Source organism: Natator depressus, chromosome 10, assembly GCF_965152275.1.
Source record: "Natator depressus isolate rNatDep1 chromosome 10, rNatDep2.hap1, whole genome shotgun sequence".
Classification (NCBI taxonomy): domain Eukaryota; kingdom Metazoa; phylum Chordata; order Testudines; family Cheloniidae; genus Natator; species Natator depressus.
In genome coordinates, this window is record NC_134243.1 from 40997404 (window position 1) to 41017656 (window position 20253).

Consider the following 20253-nt stretch of genomic DNA (forward strand, 5'->3'; position numbering starts at 1 on the left):
ACTGTGACAGTCTGAGGTCCTGTGCTTAGGCTAAGGCCTTTGGCTAAGCAGCAGAGGCAGCCATAAGCTAGGAAGCGACCAGTCACATCCTCACATTCCAAACAAGTCACATTGAAAGAAGGTGCTATTGTGCTGTTAGGAATACAATCCTGTCCTGATAATGCCTATCACCTCCAGAGAAAGGGAAGTGCCTAGAAAATGTAAAAGGAAACAGCATCCTGTCTGGCAAGAACTCACTTATCAATACTGGGATGTGAAATCCTCACTTCTGTATTGTTTTGTCATTATAGTTCCCACTTTGCTATTGTTTGTCTGTATAATCTCTGTCTGGTTCTGTGATTGTTCCTGTCTGCTGTATAATTAATTTTGCTGGGTGTAAACTAATTAAGGTGGTGGAATATAATTGGTTACATAATCATGTTACAATATGTTAGGATTGGTTAGTTAAATTTCAGGAAAATTATTGGTTAAGGTATAGCTAAGCAGAACTCAAGTTTTACTATATAATCTGTAGTCAATGAGGAAGTGGGGGGAGGATGGGAATGGGGGTGTGGAAATTGGAATCATGTTTTGCTAAAGAAGGGAAATGGGAACAGGGAATGGGGGTAAGGAAATTGGAATAATGGTTGGCTAAGGGCAGGAATGGGAACAGGGAAACAGGTGTAAGGCTCTGTGGTGTCAGAGCTGGGAAGGAGGATACTAAGGAAGGAAACTGGAATCATGCTTGCTGGAAGTTCACCCCAATAAACATCGAATTGTTTGCACCTTTGGACTTCGGGTATTGTTGCTCTCTGTTCATGCAAGAAGGACCAGGGAAGTAAGTGGGTGAAGGAATAAGCCCCCTAACAGGAACAATGGTCTTTTTGATACTCCTGGAAACTCACTAACTGGAAGTGCACAGGCATAACCTGCTCCTTCACGGCCTTTGGACCCATGAGAGGAGTGTGGGCCCCTGCTATAAAAATCCAACCAAGCCTTTGGGAAGGCTGCCTCTGAGACTGGGTGGTCCATTGCGATATGTGGGAGGTGGCTTCCCCCAATGACATGGCGAAGCAGTATGTGCTGACTGCAGTCCCTATCAGCACGTATGGACTGCAGAGAGCAACACCTGGCAACTATGGCCTATGGAGCACCCTCAAATGATGTGTAAAGAAAAGGCAATTCCAGGCCTCTTCTATGAGGTGGGTCAACACATCTGCTGGGAAGGGGAGTGTCATAATTATAAAGGGAAGGGTAAACACCTTTAAAATCCCTCCTGCCCAGAGGAAAAACCCTTTCATAGAATCATAGAATCATAGAATATCAGGGTTGGAAGGGACCCCAGAAGGTCATCTAGTCCAACCCCCTGCTCGAAGCAGGACCAATTCCCAGTTAAATCATCCCAGCCAGGGCTTTGTCAAGCCTGTCCTTAAAAACCTCTAAGGAAGGAGATTCTACCACCTCCCTAGGTAACGCATTCCAGTGTTTCACCACCCTCTTAGTGAAAAAGTTTTTCCTAATATCCAATCTAAACCTCCCCCATTGCAACTTGAGACCATTACTCCTCGTTCTGTCATCTGCTACCATTGAGAACAGTCTAGAGCCATCCTCTTTGGAACCCCCTTTCAGGTAGTTGAAAGCAGCTATCAAATCCCCCCTCATTCTTCTCTTCTGCAGACTAAACAATCCCAGCTCCCTCAGCCTCTCCTCATAAGTCATGTGCTCTAGACCCCTAATCATTTTTGTTGCCCTTCGCTGGACTCTCTCCAATTTATCCACATCCTTCTTGTAGTGTGGGGCCCAAAACTGGACACAGTACTCCAGATGAGGCCTCACCAGTGTCGAATAGAGGGGAACGATCACGTCCCTCGATCTGCTGGCTATGCCCCTACTTATACATCCCAAAATGCCATTGGCCTTCTTGGCAACAAGGGCACACTGTTGACTCATATCCAGCTTCTCGTCCACTGTCACCCCTAGGTCCTTTTCCGCAGAACTGCTGCCTAGCCATTCGGTCCCTAGTCTGTAGCGGTGCATTGGATTCTTCCATCCTAAGTGCAGGACCCTGCACTTATCCTTATTGAACCTCATCAGATTTCTTTTGGCCCAATCCTCCAATTTGTCTAGGTCCTTCTGTATCCTATCCCTCCCCTCCAGCGTATCTACCACTCCTCCCAATTTAGTATCATCTGCAAATTTGCTGAGAGTGCAATCCACACCATCCTCCAGATCATTTATGAAGATATTGAACAAAACCGGCCCCAGGACCGACCCCTGGGGCACTCCACTTGACACCGGCTGCCAACTAGACATGGAGCCATTGATCACTTTCACCTGTTAAGGGTTAAGAAGCTAGGATAACCTCGCTGGCACCTGACCAAAATGATCAATGAGGAGACAAGATACTTTCAAAAGCTGGGGGGAGGGAGAAAAAAAGCCTCTCTCTCTGTCTGTTTGACGGTTTTGCTGGGGACAGAACAGGAATGGAGCCTTAGAACTTAGTAAGTAATCTAGCTAGATATGCGTTAGATTCTGATTTCTTTAAATGGCTGAGAAAATAAGTTGTACTGAATGGGATGTAGATTCCTATTTTTGTGTCTTTTTGTAACTTAAGGTTTTGCCTAGAGGGATTCTCTATGTTTTGAATCTGATTACCCTGTAAGGTATTTACCATCCTGATTTTACACAGGTGATTCTTTTTACTTCTGTTAAAATTCTTCTTTTAAGAATCTGATTGCTTTTTCATTGTTCTTAAGATCCAAGGGTTTGGGTCTGTGGTCACCTATGCAAATTGGTGAGGATTTTTATCAAACCTTCCCCAGGAAAGGGGGTATAAGGTTTGGGAGGATTTTGGGGGGAAAGACGTTTCCAAATGGGCTCCTTCCCAATTATATACCTGTTAGACGTTTGGTGGTGGCAGCGATAAAGTCCAAGGGCAAAAGGTAAAATAGTTTGTACCTTGGGGAAGTTTTAACCTAAGCTGGTAAAAGTAAGTTTAGGAGGTTTTCATGCAGGTCCCCACATCTGTACTCTAGAGTTCAGAGTGGGGAAGGAACCGTGACAGGGAGGCATTGGGATATGCCCCCACTAAGGCACATCTGTTTACCAATACCTCTGCGTGCGTTTCAAGGACCACCTACCCCAGGGTGCCCCTCGATTTGCGGTTGCAATCTCAAGTGCAAAATTTTTTGGTGCATTGGCCCGCTGTTATCCAAAGCAGTGTTAATGTTTCTAATTATATTGTGTTTAAATTTTCATGGATCATGCCCAGTGTTTTTCTTCCATTGACGCACACCCAGAAACAACTGACCATGTTCCAGACAGATGCCTCCTCCTTTACAGTGTTGCAGCACACATTTAATCTGGAGAAAGCTGCCTTTGCCACAGCCATCCAGATGGGGCGTCTATACCAACAAGGGGATGTGTTATGCTATGTTACTAATGAAGCCAGAAGCCACTACTGGCTAGTGTATGCAATTGTTGCCACCCTGACAATTTTGTTTGTGCTATATTGCTGTTTGTGTAGGAGGCCAAAAGTGACACTAGCCACCATGTCGGAGGGAGGGTAAAAACCTAAGTGGTGACCCCTCACAACAGGATGTTGATTTGGGGTCAAGGGGGGGGGGAATGTCACAATCATAGTAAAATAGCCCCATGGGAATGTCCCAGTCACAGTAAAATTTCCCCCCATGGGGTCCCCTGGGTAAGCATCAGCATTGTATATCGCTAACGCCTATATATGTATATGCATGGGGAAGTATTTTGGGAAGGGTTGAAGGTGAGTGTGGAGCGAAAGTTTCCTTCGTAGGTTGTGAGAGGCTGAAGGTGGAGGAAGGGAGAAGGGAATGGGTTAACTCGACGCTCCAGCTAGGTCCGAAGATAAGACACTGACTCCAGCCCAAGGCCACGGCACACAACCGACTCTTGGCTGCCTGCCAAGAAAGACGGGGGCCTGGATTCCAACCCTGACCAGCCGTGAGAACAGAGCAGTAAACCAAACAAGACTGCAGGGGATGGCAAAAACTAGTAAGACAGTGAAGGCCAGCGAGGGGGAAAACAACAGTTTCACGTCCCTGAAGCCGGTGTGTTTTGGGAAAGCTGAGGAAGCCACGGAAGGCCGGTTTGGACTGGTACAAAGAGCACAGGGGACAGAGGTCCCTGAATGAAACACCCCCAAAAGACCCCAGGACTTAAAACCCTCCTGAGAGCTGAAGCAAATCGGAGATCAACAGCGGACCCTGGATGGCCTGTGCACAGGACAGAACTCTCGTCCACTCTTTCCCCTCTTCTTCTGACGTTACACCCAGGCTTGACCAGCCTTGGGTTGTGCGTGTGTGAGTATGAAAGTGGGTTAGGGCATGGGCAGTAACGCTTTCTTTCTTCCCCTAAGTGACGTGGGGTGCCCCCAGCACTCACCGCTGTTATTTTATAAATAAAGCTTACAACTGAGTCAATTGGTGTGCTCCTTCATCTCCTCCCCTCAAGATCCTGCGGCCTCAGCCTGATCACCTGATGCCCCAGGCAGATGGTAACATAAATCTGCCACAACCTGACCAAAAGAGCCAATGGGAGGCTAGAACTTTTTAAAATGGAAAAAAAACTTCCCCTTTGTCTGTTGTTCTCCAGAGAAGGAGACATGGAGCAGCAATGCTATAAGCAGGAATGCTGGGTAAGGCTTGAACCAGGGATAAAAATTCATCTTCCATACCTAGAAGAAATCATTGGACAGGAAATGTTTAAATAGACGCAATCAGGTTTCTTTCTTTCTTTTTTTTTTTTTTTTTTTGCTTGTGGAACTCCTCTGTGCTAACCCCAGATGTTTCTGTTTTGCTTATAATCTTTAAGCTGAACATCAAGAGAGCTATCTTAATGCTTAATTTTTGGAATTGCTCTTTTAAAATCTAGCAAAAGCCTAAGTTCCAGATGTATTTTCTTCCTTTTGTTTTTAATAAAATTTACCTTTTTAAGAACAGGATTCGAATTTTTGTGTCCTAAGAAGTCTGTGCCTATGCTCTTTGATTAGCTGGTGGCAACAGCTAATTTTCTTTGTTTTTTCTTTCTCAGCTCTTTCCCCGGAGGAGGTTGAAAGGGCTTGAGGGTACCTCACAGGGAGGAATTCCCAAGTGCTCCTTCCTGGGTTCAAAGGGGTTTTTTTGCATTTGGGTGGTAGCAGCGTTTACCAAGCTAAGGTCAGAGAAAAGCTGTAACCTTGGGAGTGTAATACAAGCCTGGAGTGGCAAGTATTAATTTTTAAAATCCTTGCTGGCCTCCACCTTCTGCACTCTAAGTGCCAGAGTGAGGATTCAGCCTTGACAGAGGCAAAAAGTCATCCTTTAAAAAGTGGAAGTTAAATCTTAGTGAGGAAAATAGAAAGGAGAATAAACTCTGGCAAATGAAGTGTAAAAATGTAATTTGGAAGGCCAGAAAAGAATTTGAAGAGCAGCTAGCTAAAGACTCAAAAATTAACAGCATTTTTTTAAGTACCTCAGAGGCAGGAAGCCTGCTAAACAGCCAGTGGGGCCACTGGACGATCAAGATGCTAAAGGAGCACTCTAGGATGATAAGGCCATTGCGAAGAAACTAAATGAATTCTTTGCATTGGTCTTCATGGCTGAGAATGTGAGGGAGATTCCCAAACCAGAGCCATTCTTTTTAGGTGACCAATCTGAGGAACTGTCCCAGATTGAGGTGTCATTAGAGGAGGTTTTGGAACAAATTGATGAACTGAACAATAAGTCACCAGGACCAGAGGGTATTCACCCAAGAGTTCTGAAGGAGCTCAAATGTGAAATTGCAGAACTACTAACTGTAGTCTGTAATGTATCATTTAAATCAGCTTCTGTACCAAATGACTGGAAGATAGCTAATGTGACGCCAATTTTTTAAAAGGGCTCCCGAGGTGACCCCAGCAATTACAGGCCAGTAAGCCTGACTTCAGGACCGAGCAAACTGGTTGAAACTATAGTAAAGAACAAAATTGTCAGATACATAGATGTACATAATTTGTAGGGGAAGAGTCAACATGGTTTTTGTAAAAGGAAATCATGCCTCACCTATCCACTAGAATTCTTTGAGGGGGGTCAACAATCATATGGACAAGGGAGATATAGTGTACTTAGATTTTCAGAAAACCTTTGACAAGGTCCCTCACCAAAGGCTGTTAAGCAAAGTAAGCTGTCATGCGATAAGAGCGAAGGTCCTCTCATGGATTGGTAACTGGTTAAGAGATAGGAAACAAAGGGTAGGAATAAATGGTCAGTTCTCAGAATGGAGAGAGGTAAATAGTGGTGTCCCTAGGGGTCTGTACTGGGACCTGTCCTATTCAACATATTCATAAATGATCTGGAAAAAGGGGTAAACAGTGAGACAAAACTACTCAAGATAGTTAAGTCCCAGGCAGACTGCGAAGAGCTACAAAAGGATCTCACAAAACCGGGTGACTAGGCAACAAACTGGCAGATGAAATTCAATGTTGATAAATGTAAAGTAATGCACATTGGAAAACATAATCCCAACTATACATATAAAATGATGGGGTCTAAATTGGCTGTTACTACTCAAGAAAGAGATCTTGGAGTCATTGTGGATACTTCTCTGAAAACATCCACTCAGTGTGCAGCGACAGTCAAAAAAGCAAACAGAATGTTGGGAATCATTAAGAAAGGGATAGATAATAAGACAGAAAATATCATATTGCCTCTATACAAATCCATGGGGTGCCCACATCTTGAATACTGCGTGCAGATGTGGTCGCCCGATCTCAAAAAAGATATATTGGAATTGGAAAAGGTTCAGAAAAGGGCAACAAAAATGATTAGGGGTATGGAATGGCTTCTGTATGAGGAGAGATTAATAAGACTGGGACTTTTCAGCATGGAAAAGAAGCGATTCAGTCTATAGTTATGATAGTCTATAGTTATGATAGTCTATAAAATCATGAGTGGTGTGGAGAAAGTAAATAAGGAAGTGTTATTTACTCCTCATAACACAAGAACTAGGGGTCACCAAATGAAATTAATAGGCAGCTGGTTTAAAACAAACAAAAGGAAGTATTTCTTCACACAAAGGACAGACAACCTGTGGAACTCTTTGCCAAAGGATGATGTGAAGGCCAAGACTATAACAGGGTACAAAAAAGAACTAGATAAATTCATGGAGTGGCTAGTCAGTGGCTAATTGCCAGGATGGACAGGGATGGTGTCCCCAGCCTCTGTTTGCCAGAAGCTGGGAATGGGTGACAGGGGATGAATCACTTGACGATTACCTGTTCTGTTCATTCCCTCTGGGGCATCTGACATTGGCCACTGTCAGAAGACAGGATACTGGGCTAGATGGACTTTTGGCCTGACCTAGTATGGCCATTGTTATGTTCTTATGAAGTAACTTACCAAAGTTCACCCAGAAAGCATCATAGAATCATAGGGCTGGAAGGGACCTCAAGAGGTCATCTAGTCCATCCCCTGCACTCATGGCAGGACTAAGTATTATCTAGACCAGGCCTGACAGGTGTTTTTCTAACCTGTTCTTAAACAACTCCATTTCCTGCATAACGCTTCCCCTGTGTGTTTACACTCAAGACCCATCTCTTCTCTGTCCCTGGGGACACTGGGTGCACCACCCTGACCCAGAAAGTCCCTCCCGCAGTCCTGGGGAAAGGGGAAGAAAGGCCAAATCTCACCTTTCTACTGAACTGTTTCAACGTTAGAGCTGTTTCAAAAGCATTGTGGGTTCTTTTATCTGAAGGAAGTGTATTCTTCCCGACACCTTCAACCAAACACTCCACATTCTCAGAAAATAGTGAACCATTTTTGCTCAATCTTTCAAAGGAGGAAATTCACCGTTGGTTACAACCAGGTAAGGAAAATGTCAGCTTGGAAAATAGGCTCCTCCCTTTCAACAAAACCCCACCCAAAACACAACCCCCACCAAACTAAAAAGCCATAGCACCAACATGACACTTGAAGACCATGGGCTAGATCCTGAAATGTACTGAGGAAATTAATGGGCGTTAGGTGCCTTTTTTGTCTTGTCTATTTAGATGATCAGCTCTGGCTTACTTCGTTGGTACAGTGGGGCCCTGATTTAAACCAGGGTCCCTAGATGCTATTGTAATAAGAGCAAAACCCTGCCAGAGCAGACCATTATTTTTAATCTCATAAAGTCGTTTTTGGTCTTATCAGTTGAAGCCTCTTCCCTTTTCTCCACTTATCTCCTGGCTCACTGAGGCTGTGTTGCTTACGGCTGCAGTACCTGCTTCCAAGGAATAGGCATGTTGGTGGCACAAAATGCTCTCATCTTATTGAAGATAATGGGCTATTTGAGGATTCTGGGGCTGGCCTGGCCCAGTCACTGATTTGTGCAGGGGATTGGTCAGGCCTGGAGAAAAAGAAACAGGTGCAGCGAGATCATGCCTGAAATTTCTTGGGGCCTCAGCTACACTAGGGGTGAAATCCTGGCCTCATTGAAGTCAATGGGAGTTTTGCCATTGACTTCAATGGAGCCAGGATTTCGCCCTGGGATTCTTTTTTCTGAAAAGTTTCCCCCAATAGCTACAACTGGTGCAGAGTAGCAGGCACATGAGGGGACACCAGCTTCTAGTGCTTTTACCATCATGTTGTTTAGACCTGCTGGGCCTAACTCACCATTGTCTCACAACCTATGCAGTCATTTACACCAATGCCAAAGAGAGATGATATGGTCGAGTGGCTCGGGCACTGCACTCTGAGTCAGGAGACTGGTTTCTCTTCCTGACCCGACAGCTGACCTCCTATGTGGCCCTGGGCAAGTCATTTCACCTCTCGGTTCTTCCATAGCATCTCTCCCCTTTGTTTTCTCTATTTAAATTATAAGCATGTGGGAGCAGGAATATGTGCAGCACCTAGCAAAATGGGGCAATGATCTTGGCTGGAGCCTTCAGGTGCGTTAATGATGATGATGATGATAAATCAGAAGGGCAGTGTTTTGCACTCACTTTACACTGACATCACTGACTACACAAGTTGCAGAGCAATGATGACTTGAGCCCACTGCATGGTGGATGATAAGGAGTTTAGAATGCCAGTGACTACCTGTGGCCTTGTCTACACAAATGATTCTACTGTTGCATCCACTCATAAAGCTGTAACGGTGGGAAATTACTCAGAAAAAGCATAGTGTAGCCCCCAAAAAAACTAGGCAGGTGACCCAGAGATCCTCACCAATGTACATTCAGATCCGTTTTCAGCTGGGAGAGTGCAAGTGAGAAATCTGCCCAAGTTGTTAAAACAAGTTGGCTGTTTCTCTTTTTAATCAAAGATTTTGACTCCCTCAGGGAACAGAAGGGCAGGATCCCCTGGGAGAATAACATGAGGGGGAAAGGAATCCAGGAGAGCTGGTTGTATTTTAAAGAACCCTTATAGAGGTTGCAGAAACAAAACATCCCAATGTGTAGAAAGAATAGTAAATATGGCAGGAGACCAGGTTGGCTTAACAGTGAAATCCTTGCTGATCTTAAACACAAAAAAGAAGCTTACAAGAAGTGGAAACTTGGACAAATGACCAAGGAGGAGTATAAAAATATTGCTCAGGCATGCAGGAGTAAAATCAGGAAGGCCAAATCACAATTGGAGTTGCAGCTAGCAAGGGATGTTAAGAATAACAAGAAGGGTTTCTTCAGGTATGTTAGCAACAAGAAGAAAGTCAAGGAAAGTGTGGGCCCCTTACTAAATGGGGGACGCAACCTAGTGACAGAGGATGTGGAAAAAGCTAATGTACTCAATGCTTTTTTTTGCCTCTGTCTTCACGAACAAGGTCAGCTCCCAGACTACTGCACTGGGCAGCACAGTATGGGGAGGAGGTGACCAGCCTTCTGTGGAGAAAGAAGTGGTTCAGGACTATTTAGAAAAGCTGGATGAGCACAAGTCCATGGGGCCGTGTCATAAGGTAAAAGTAAGCTTAGGAGGTTTTCATGCAGGTCCCCACATCTGTACCCTAGAGTTCAGAGTGGGGAAGGAACCTTGACATGGTGGCAGAGGTGGGATCAACTTGAAATCATTTTGAGATCAATTTGAGATTTTTTGAACAAGAAGCACAGATTTGAAAAGGATTTTTTTTTCCTTTGGGCTGCTGGAAAGCAGGTTTTAAACTGAAAGCAGTTACAGTTTCTTCTTCTTGTCTGCTTTGGGGCAAGAGCAGAGACAACAGGGAATTGTCTTTTGTGAGCTGGAGTTTTCTCTACCTAAAGGCAGGGTAGTTAACCTCCTGCAGGGAAATTCACCAGTCTTCACAGACCTGAAGAAGACCTAGAGGGGTTTTCTGCCTATTTGCCTGGAGACAAAGGTGTTAGGGTTTTTTTTTTTAAGGATTTCTCTGTAGGCTGACGATCACTATCAGAGAACATAGGTATCCGGACAGCACAGCAAAATTTTACAAGCCAAGTTTCTTGTTTTGTTTTGTTTTGTTTTCTTTCTAACTCTCAGGTGTAAAGTTAGTTAAAAACAGAGAGGTTAGGATGACAGACTCCATGGTTCAACAAAAGCTGGAATTAGCTAGATTTGAGGCTGAGGAAAAACAAAAGGAACATGAAAGACAGATAGAACTCATGCGGATGAAAATGGAGGAGAAGGAAAAAGAGAGGAAGCATGTGGAGGAGGAGAAGGAAAAAGAGAGGAAGCATGCACTGGAGATGGAGAAGGCAAAGGCTCAGCAGAATATACTAGCAAACCCTAGCAATCCTTCTCCAGGTACCACTTTCTATCCCAGAAAGTTCCCCACCTACAAGGCAGGCGATGATACCGAGGCCTTCTTAGAAAACTTCAAAAGGGCCTGCCTTGGGTAAAGCATCTGTACAGACCAATACATGGTAGAGCTGAGGCAGCAGCTCAGTGGACCCTTAGCTGAGGTGGCGGCTGAAATGCCTAAAGAACACATGAACCAGTATGAACTGTTTAAAACCACGGCGAGAGTCAGAATGGGGCTAACACCCGAGCATTCCCATCGGCGGTTCAGAGCCCTAAGGTGGAAACCGGACATGTCATTTACCTGACATGCCTACCACATTGGGAAACATTGGGATGCCTGGATATCAGGAGCAAGTGTTAAATCTCCAGAAGATTTGCCCTTCCTAATGCAAATGGAGCAGTTCTTAGAGGGTGTTCCTGAGGAAATAGAAAGATACATCCTAGATGGGAAGCCCAAAACTGTAATCGAGGCAGAGGACATTGGAGCCAAATGAGTGGAGGTGGCAGAAAAGAAAAAAACTGGTCGCAGTTGGAGCGGATACCAGAAGGGACAACCTCAGACCACCCCCTACTACCGGGGGCAGCCCAAGGCCCCAACTACCCCCCAAGGAACCCCCCCCAGACACCTTATCATCCTGCCACACCATTCTCCAGCAACCCACCTCGCCCCAGTGACCCATCAGCTGGACGGTGTTTTAAATGTAACAAGCCGGGGCATGTAAAGGCCAACTGCCCCAAGAACCCCAACAGATTACAGTTCATTGCACTGGAATCACACCAGAGGTCCTCAGGCCCAGATACCTCCCAGATACCCTTGGAGCGGAGGGAAACTGTGAGTGTGGGCAGGAAGAAGGTCACCGCATGTAGGGACACCGGAGCACAAGTGTCAGCTATCCATGCTTCCTTAGTGGACCCCAATTTAATCAACCCAGAGATCCAAGTTATGATTAAACCCTTCAAGTCCAACTCTTTCAATTTGCCTACAGCCAAGTTGCCTGTCCAGTACAAGGGATGGTCAGGAACGTGGACTTTTGCAGTCTATGATGATTATCCCATCCCCATGCTGTTGGGGGAAGACTTGGCCAATCATGTGAAGTGAGCCAAGAGGGTGGGAATGGTCACCCGCAGCCAGGCTAAACCTGCCATCACGCCTAGCTCTGTTCCGGAAACTTCTACCAGGAGCCGGTCAGAGGTGATGGACCCGGACCCCAGGCCAATGTCTGCAACAGCAGTAGTGGATCCAGTCCCAGAGACCCAGACAGAGCCAGTCCCAGAACCGGAACCGGCGGAACACCAGAACCATTGCCAGCACTGAATCCAGTACTTGCAACCCCAACACCAGAGGGCCCCACCAAACCTGAACCAACCGCAGCCCATAACCCTACACAAGAGGCTCAGCCAGAGCCTGAACCCCAACATAGTGCACCAGCGGAGAGTGGTTCACAGACAACGGAAACAGCCCCATCCCCTACATCGCTTCCAGAGGGACCAAGTATAGGTCCACAATCCAATGAGGAACTGATGTCTCCAGCATCAAGGGAACAGTTCCAGACTGAACAGGAAGCAGAGGAAAGCCTCCAGAGAGCTTGAACAGCGGCACGGAGCAACCCACTGCCTCTCAGCTCTTCTAATCGATCCAGGTTTGTTGTAGAAAGAGGACTTTTATACAAGGAAACTCTTTCTGGTGGACACCAGGAAGACTGGCATCCTCAGAGACAGTTGGTAGTTCCAACTAAGTACCGGGCCAACCTCTTGAGCTTAGCCCACGATCATCCTAGTGGCCATGCTGGGGTGAACAGGACCAAAGACCATTTGGGGAGGTCATTCCACTGGGAGGGAATGGGCAAGGGTGTTTCTACCTATGTCCGGTCTTGTGAGGTATGCCAAAGAGTGGGAAAACCCCAAGACCAGGTCAAAGCCCCTCTCTAGCCACTCCCCATCATTGAAGTTCCATTTCAGCGAGTAGCTGTAGATATTCTGGGTCCTTTTCCGAAAAAGACACCCAGAGGAAAGCAGTACATACTGGCTTTCATGGATTTTGCCACCCGATGGCCGAAAGCAGTAGCTCTAAGCAACACCAGGGCTAAAAGTTTGTGCCAGGCACTAGCAGACATTTTTGCCAGGGTAGGTTGGCCCTCCGACATCCTCACAGATGCAGGACCTAATTTCCTGGCAGGAACTATGGAAAGCCTTTGGGAAGCTCATGGGGTAAATCACTTGGTTGCCACTCCTTACCACCATCAAACAAATGGCATGGTGGAGAAGTTTAATGGAACTTTGGGGGCCATGATATGTAAATTCGTAAATGAGCACTCCAATGATTGGGACCTAGTGTTGCAGCAGTTGCTCTTTACCTACAGAGCTGTACCACATCCCAGTTTAGGGTTTTCACCATTTGAACTTGTATATGGCCGTGAGGTTAAGGGGCCATTACAATTGGTGAAGCAGCAATGGGAGGGATTTACACCTTCTCCAGGAACTAACATTCTGGACTTTGTAACCAACCTACAAAACACCGTCCGAACCTCTTTAGCCCTTGCTAAAGAAAACCTACAGGATGCTCAAAAAGAGCAAAAAGCCTGGTATGATAAACATGCCAGAGAGTGTTCCTTCAAAGTAGGGGATCAGGTCATGGTCTTAAAGGCACTCCAGGCCCATAAAATGGAAGCGTCGTGGGAAGGGCCATTCACGGTCCAGGAGCGCCTGGGAGCTGTTAATTCCCCACCTCCAACCGAAAGCCTAAGGTGTACCATATTAATTCTCTAAAGCCCATTTATTCCAGAGAATTAAAGGTTTGTCAGTTTACAGCCCAGGGAGGAGATGACGCTGAGTGGCCTGAAGGTGTCTATTAAGAAGGGAAAAGTGCTGGTGGTGTGGAAGAGGTGGACCTCTCCATGACCCTTGGGCATATGCAGTGACAGCAGATCCAGGAGCTGTGCATTAGCTACGCGCCAACATTCTCAGCCACCCCAGCACTGACTGAACGGGCATACCACTCCATTGACACAGGTAATGCTCATCCAATTAAAGTCCAACCTTACCGGGTGTCTCCTCAAGCTAAAACTGCTATAGGACGGGAGATCCTGGATATGTTACAGATGGGTGTAATCTGCCCCTCTGGCAGTGCATGGGCATCTCCAGTGGTTCTAGTTCCCAAACCAGATGGGGAGATACGTTTCTGCATGGACTACCATAAGCTAAATGCTGTAATTCACCCCAACAACTATCCAATGCCATGCACAGATGAACTATTAGAGAAACTGGGATGGGCCCGGTTCATCTCTACCTTGGACTTAACCAAGGGGTACTGGCGGGTACCGCTAGATGAATCTGCCAAGGAAAGGTCAGCCTTCATCACCCATGTCGGGCTGTATGAATTTAATGTACTCCCTTTCGGGCTGCGGAATGCACCTGCCACCTTCCCAAGACTTGTAGACGGTCTCCTAGCAGGATTAGGAGAATATGCAGTCACCTACCTTGATGATGTGGCCATATTTTCGGATTCCTGGGCAGAACACCTGGAACATCTACAAAAAGTCTTCGAGCGCATAAGGGAGGCAGGACTAATTGTTCAGGCTAAGAAGTGTCAAACCAGCCTAAACAGAGTGACTTACCTTGGACACCAGGTGGGTCAAGGAACTATCAACCCCCTACAGGCCAAAGTGGATGCTATCCAAAAGTGGCCTGTCCCCAAGTCAAAGAAACAGGTTCAATCCTTCTTAGGCTTGGGCGGATATTACAGATGATTTGTACCGCAATACAGCCAAATCGCCACCCCACTGACAGACCTAACCAAAAAGAAACAGCCAAATGCTGTTCAGTGGACCGAAGAGTGTCATAAGGCCTTTAACCAGCTTAAAGCAACACTCATGTCTGACCCTGTACTAAGGGCCCCAGATTTTGACAAACCATTCCTAGTAACCACAGATGCGTCCGAGCATGGTGTGGGAGCAGTTTTAATGCAGGAAGGACCGGATCAAGAATTCCACCCTGTAGTGTTTCTCAGCAAGAAGCTGTCTGAGAGGGAAAGCAACTGGTCAGTCAGTGAAAAAGAATGTTACGTCATTGTCTACACTCTGGAAAAGCTACGCCCATATGTTTGGGGACAGCGTTTCCACCTGCAAACCGACCATGCTGCACTACAGTGGCTTCATACCGCCACGATAAATAAGAAAAAGCTTATTCGGTGGCGTTTAGCTCTCCAAGATTTTGATTTCGACATCCAACACATCTCAGGAGCTTCTAAAAAAGTGGCTGATGCACTCTCCCGTGAAAGTTTCCCAGAATCAACTGGTTAAAATTGTCCTTGAGATGTGGAAAATATTGTTAGTCTTTATATACTTGGTAGTATATTTAGAGGTGCATGTGTCTTATTAACTCTGTTTTTTCCTAGAGCTCCAGGAAGAAATCCCAGCCAGCATTTCACCCTATCTGTGATTTGGGGGGGGTGTCATAAATATAAAGGGAAGGGTAAACACCTTTAAAATCCCTCCTGGCCAGAGGAAAAACCCTTTCACCTGTAAAGGGTTAAGAAGCTAGGATAACCTCGCTGGCACCTGACCAAAATGACCAATGAGGAGACAAGATACTTTCAAAAGCTGTGGGGAGGGAGAAACAAAGTCTCTCTCCCTGTCTGTGTGATGCTTTTGCCGGGGACAGAACAGGAATGAGGTCTTAGAACTTAGTAAGTAATCTAGCTAGATATGCGTTAGATTCTGATTTCTTTAAATGGCTGAGAAAATAAGCTGTGCTGAATGGAATGAATATTCCTGTTTTTGTGTCTTTTTGTAACTTAAGGTTTTGCCTAGAGGGATTCTCTATGTTTTGAATCTAATTACCCTGTAAGGTATTTACCATCCTGATTTTACAGAGGTGATTCTTTTTACTTTTACTTCTATTAAAATTCTTCTTTTAAGAAACTGAGTGCTTTTTCATTGTTCTTAAGATCCAAGGGTTTGGGTCTGTGGTCCCCTATGCAAATTGGTGAGGATTTTTATCAAACCTTCCCCAGGAAAGGGGGTGTAACATTTGGGATGATTTTGGGGGGGGGGAAGACATTTCCAAACGGACTCTTTCCAAATTATATCCCTGTTAGACAATTTGGTGGTGGCAGCGATAAGTCCAAGGGCAAAAGGTAAAATAGTTTGTACCTTGGGGAAGTTTTAACCTAAGCTGGTAAAAGTAAGCTTAGGAGGTTTTCATGCAGGTCCCCACATCTGTACCCTAGAGTTCAGAGTGGGGAAGGAACCTTGACAGGCCGGATACACTGCATCCGAGGGTGCTAAAAGAGTTGGTGGATGTGATTGCAGAGCCATTGGCCATTGTCTTTGAAAACTCATGGCGATAGGGGGAGTCCCAGATGACTGGAAAAAGGCTAATGTAGTGTCCATCTTTAAAAAAGGGAAGAAGGAGGATCCGGGGAACTACGGGCCAGTCAGCCTGACCTCAGTCCCTGGAAAAATCATGAAGCAGGTCCTCAAGGAATCAATTCTGAAGCATTTAGAGGAGAAGAAAGTGATCAGGAACAGTAAGCATGGATTCACCAAGGGCAGGTCATGCCTAACTAACCTATTTGCCTTCTATGATGAGATAACTGGCTCTGTGGATGAGGGGGAAGCAGTGGACCTGTTATTCCTTGACTTTAGCAAAGCCTTTGACACGGTCTCCCACAGTATTCTTGCCAGCAAGTTAAAGAAGTATGGGCTGGATGAATGGACTATAAGGTGGATAGAAAGCTGGCAAGATCATCGGGCTCAACAGGTAATGATCAATGGCTCCATGTCTAGTTGGCAGCCGATATCAAGTAGAGTGCCCCAAGGGTCAGTCCTGGGGCCGGTTTTGTTCAATATCTTTATTAATGATCAGGAGGATGGTGTGGATTGCACCCTCAGCAAGTTTGCAGATGACACTAAACTGGAAGGAGTGATAGATACGCTGGAGGGTAGGGATAGGATACAGAGGGCCCTAGACAAATTAGAGGATTGGGCCAAAAGAAATCTGATGAGGTTCAACAAGGACAAGTGCAGAGTCCTGCACTTAGGATGGAAGAATCCCAATCACTGCTGCAGACTAGGGACTGGGTGGCTAAGCAGCAGTTCTACAGAAAAGGACATAGGGGTTACAGTGGACAAGAAGCTGGATATGAGTCAACAGTTTGCCCTTGTTGCCAAGAAGGCTAACGGCATTTTGGACTGTATAAGTAGGAGCATTGCCAGCAGATCAAGGGATGTGATCATTCCCCTCTACTCTGCATTGGTGAGGCCTCATCTGGAGTACTGTGTCCAGTTTTGGGCCCCACACTGCATGAAGGATGTGGAAAAATTGGAAAGAGTCCAGCGGAGGGCAAGAAAAATGATTAGGGGGCTGGAGCACGACTTATGAGAAGAGGATGAGGGAACTGGGATTATTTAATCTGCAGAAGAGAAGAATGAGGGGGGATTTGATAGCTGCTTTCAACTACCTGAAAGGGGGTTCCAAAGAGGGTGGATCTAGACTGTTCTCAGTGGTAGCAGATGACAGAACAAGGAGTCTCAAGTTGCAGTGTGGGAGGTTTAGGTTGGATATTAGGAAAACCTTTTTCACTAGGAGGGTGGTGAAGCACTGGAATGTGTTACCTAGGGAGGTGGTGGAATCTCCTTCCTTAGAGGTTTTTAAGGCCAGGCTTGACAAATCCCTGGTTGGGATGATTTAGTTGGGGATTGGTCCTGCTTTGAACAGGGGGTTGGACTAGATGATCACCTGAGGTCCCTTCCAACCCTGATATTCTCTGATTCTATGATTTCAGGAGCAAGGGAAGGCTTGTGCGTGGCAATGAGAATTGAGAGCAATACATGAGTGGGGTCTAGCAGAATGATACAGCCACATAAAGGGTAAACGAGGAAAGATGACCCAGTGGTTCAGGCATTAGCCAGTGACTTGGATGCCAATCCTCACTCTGCCACTTACTCCATGTGTGACCTCAGTCAAGTCCTTTAGCTTCCCTGTGCCTCAGTTCCCCACCTGTGCCATGGGGATAATAGAACTGCCCTACTCCACAGGGCTGCTGTGAGGATAAATACATTAAAGATTGTGAAGTGCTCAGATATGACAACAATGGGGACCCTATGTAAGTACCTTAGACAGACAGTAAACTGCACTGGCGTGATTCGTGTCTGTGCTGGGGTCTGCAGCTGTGCAGCTATGGTGGTGGTTAAAACACCAGGGTTGAGAAGGCCACCGTTGAACTCATTTTCTCAGCAGGATAAAGGGTTAAGTGAGCCCTGTGGGAAAAGAGAGTTTAAGCACTCCAAATCTGGAGCCTGCTTCGGCTCCCATGGGAGCCAATGGCACAACTCCCACAGACCCATCTGTGATACTAGGCCCATATTCTTCATAGAGATATTGTTAGAATATGATTTTGGTATAACTATGATATGTTTTATGCAAGATGGATCATGTGAGGTATCATTAGAAAGGTTATGATGTACTGACTATGATTATCCTATTTTTATGCAAGTATCATTTCTTATCTGAAGATAGGAATATGGATTATGTATAAATTACAAAAATGTTTGTGCCTGGGGAATGCCAACCAGACAAAATGCAGTCAGTCTGGCTGGTTAGTCAATGGGCCATTTGGGAGAACAATAGGACTCTGAAGGTGCTAATCTCCCACCTTTCTGAGAAGCTTCCTGGGATGCTGCTTTGACACTGCAAGGTCATGTGATCATGTCACCTGGTACTGGACCCCATCTTGGCCTACTAGTATTTTTCCACTAATACGGGGTGGGGACCAAACTGGAAAACAAAGTATTCCCGCCGTACATAAATCCTATTTAAGGCAGGGAAATGAGTTAATCTTTGTTGGTTCTTCACTGAATCCTGCCCAAGATGACTGCTGAAAACACCTAAAACTGATCTGGGGAAGAAAGAACTGGACCCAGGCTAGAAGGTGTCTGGCCTATGAAAGGAATATCTGGAGTTCTAAGCTGCAAGCAAGAACAGTTTGTCTTCAAGAATCTCTGCAACCTGCTTCAAACAACATTTAGAGTGAGAAATTACTACTTGTAGTCACAAAAAGAAAAGGAGGACTTGTGGCACCTCAGAGACTAACAAATTTATTTGAGCATAAGCTTTCGTGAGCTACAGCTTACTTCATCGGAATGCATCCGATGAAGTGAGCTGTAGCTCATGAAAGCTTATGCTCAAATAAATTTGTTAGTCTCTGAGGTGCCACAAGTCCTCCTTTTCTTTTTGCGGATACAGACTAACACGGCTGCTACTCTGATACTTGTAGTCAGTTTCTTTAGTGTATTAAACTTAGCTTGCATGTTTGCTTTATTTGCTCAGTAATCTGCTTTGATCTGTTTGCTATCCCTTAGAATCATTTAAAATCTATCCTTTGTAGTTAGTAAACTTGTGTTTCTTTTCTCTAGACCAGTTTGTGCAATTCATAACTGAGCAGCAAAAAGCTGTGCATATCTTCCTCTACATTGAGGGAGGGGCAAATTTCATGAGCTTGTGCTGTACAGTTTTCTGTGCAGTGCAAGACAATACAATTTTGGGTTTTCCGGAGGGGGTGAGCACTTGAGTGGTGGGCAATTCCTTAGCTGAGTCTTCTGATACAGAGCTGATCTCAGTGTCTGTGTCTTTCTGCAACTGGGTGTGGCCCTACCTGTATGTGTGCTGGAGGAGGCTTGAGGGTCTGGCTCAGCAGGCCAGTGTAAGGGAACCCAGACTGGTGGAACTGGCAGGCTCAGTGGTACCCCAGTATATCAGGTGGCACCCCAGATGGGGGCAATCCATCACACCATCCCTGCCTGGTAAGAGCCGATATAGTGCAAGTCATGTAGGAAGATACACAGATGGGGAGAGATTCATGAAACAGGATCCCTATTCTCTGTTAAATTACAACTCTCTGAGTGTGGGTGAAAGGGTCTACTTTGAGACAGAAGTCCTTAGATAACCACAGCACTGACCCATCTTGAGCAAAGTTCCCCAAGCTGCCTCACCAATATTCTGGATGGGCCCAGGTAGAGGTGGACCTTGAGGAACCTGGTCCTCAGACCTCACTTGCAATGTGAGTTGGATGGAATATGTGTTTAAAATGCAAGTTGTATTGAATTTAAGTTCTAGGTACAAATTTAATGGCAGTGCTTCACTATAAATATTAGGAAACTCATCAGTAAAGCTTAGGTAACGATTTTCAAAACTGTTTAGGGGATTTAGATGCAAACTCCAATTAATGACATATTTAAAACCTCTAGCAGGCTCTATCTCAGCCAGGGTCTCTTGTTACTTATTAACTCAATCGATTCTCTATATATCTTTAAGATAAGTGGCAAGAAAAGAGAAGCAGCTCTTGTATACAAAGAAAGAGAGATTTCCTGGCTGCTTTGTCCATCTTAGGTCATACCTGTCTATTTTGTTACCAGTCCCTGACGCACCTGCCTCCCAGTCGAAAAGTAATGGGGGAGTGAATGCTGTTGCTGGTCATTATGTCTCAAGTGGTGAATTTTAGCAAATTGCTGTGGTGAGAATACTAACGTACACAGCAAATCCAAACACCCTCAGAACG